This window comes from Marmota marmota, unplaced genomic scaffold (assembly GCF_001458135.2).
Source record: "Marmota marmota marmota unplaced genomic scaffold, marMar, whole genome shotgun sequence".
NCBI classification, from domain to species: Eukaryota; Metazoa; Chordata; class Mammalia; order Rodentia; family Sciuridae; genus Marmota; species Marmota marmota.
Window position 1 is genome coordinate 9,986,502 of NW_025999961.1, and position 1,373 is coordinate 9,987,874.

General features: G+C 53.3%; 1 pseudogene; it reads left to right on the plus strand.

Moving 5' to 3' along the window:
- The first annotated feature begins 209 nt into the window (after positions 1–209).
- Positions 210–1,373, plus strand: part of LOC107151167 — a 3,566-nt pseudogene continuing 2,402 nt past the window's right edge.

The following is a 1,373-nucleotide window of genomic DNA, read 5'->3' on the forward strand; positions in this document are numbered from 1 at the left end:
AAATGTCAATTAAGAGTATGTAAGAGGAGGCTCAGGAAGATGGCCGCGAATAGAGTGCATCACACCCCGTGTACCGCGTCACTGCGCAGGTGAATAACGAGTTAGAATGACAAAAAACTATCTTGATAGGAATTTACAGCAAAATTGGGGTGTACCGAAACTTAGAGGAAGGACTTCCAGCACCGAGGTCCGGTAATTGAGTCTCAAATATGAGCCAACTGTGCGACCGGAGATCCAGGCTGACTGATCCCCGTGGCCTGCCCTGCGGCTACAGATGGCGGGGCGCTGCCGAGAAGCGACCAGCAAGCAGAGAGAAACGTTGCTACGGATTCTGTGGAATTCTGCCGGCTGTGCCCTCACTGAGCCCCGGGCTGAGTTCGGGATTTCAGACGGGGAAGGAAGTGGTCCAGTTCTATCCCCCACAACGGAAACTCCAAGAAGGAAGCCAGTGGCCACCATCTTGGAGAGCTGACGTAACCACCGCCACTCTCTGACAGATTGCAACAATAAAACAGGTGTGTGTTACTCAGCCTATCTGCCATACAGCGGGGAATTCACATAAAATCTCTCCTAGGCTTTCCTTGGGAGGGATTATCAGAAGGAGCCTGAATAAAGATGCGGGGAAAGGGAGAGACACCTGACCTCCAACTCCCCCTCCCATCAGCGGCGAAAACGAAAACTGTCTTGCCAGCCCTGGGGGAGGGGCAAGCGGAAAAAATCAAAACAATAGAGTGCTGGGGTTCCCAATAGCCACCCTCCACACCCAGCAAACTGCAGGCTCAGAGGCATCACTCAGGGGAAGACTGGGCTAGCAGGAGAAACCAGGGGACTAGAGGCCAGGTCCTCGCGACTGGGTGTCTGGAGACCGCCCGCTGCCCGAGCGGTTGGGCGGCTAGAGAAAGCCCGCCCGCCGGCGACCGCGTGGCTAGACCCCGAGGTGTGGCCTAGCAGGTACGGCACAGAGACTCTAGGAAGAGGTCTATAGCCAGGCCTTCATGAAGTAGCCAACCGGGAGCTGAAACCAACCAGAGACAGTCCAGTCCCACCCCCCCCCACGGACACCCCAGCAAGGAGCCTGGGGCTCACCATAGCAGAGAGGTGACGTCACTGGAGCTCGGCCGTCGGAATTCCTTCCCAGTGGAATCCACTTTAGCAGGCATAGTCTATCAACACAAAGGAGAGACAACAGAGATATACAAAACCAAAACAAATCTATAGGAGAGAGCAGAAACACAGCAATCAAATAGAGCTGGGAAGTAACGTGAACAACATGAAAAAAAACAAGGGAAAAAAGGATTACAAACAATGCAGGACAACTTAAATCTACAGGAGGACCTAGAAGCATCAGAAACATGGACAGGGAAAGAACTCAA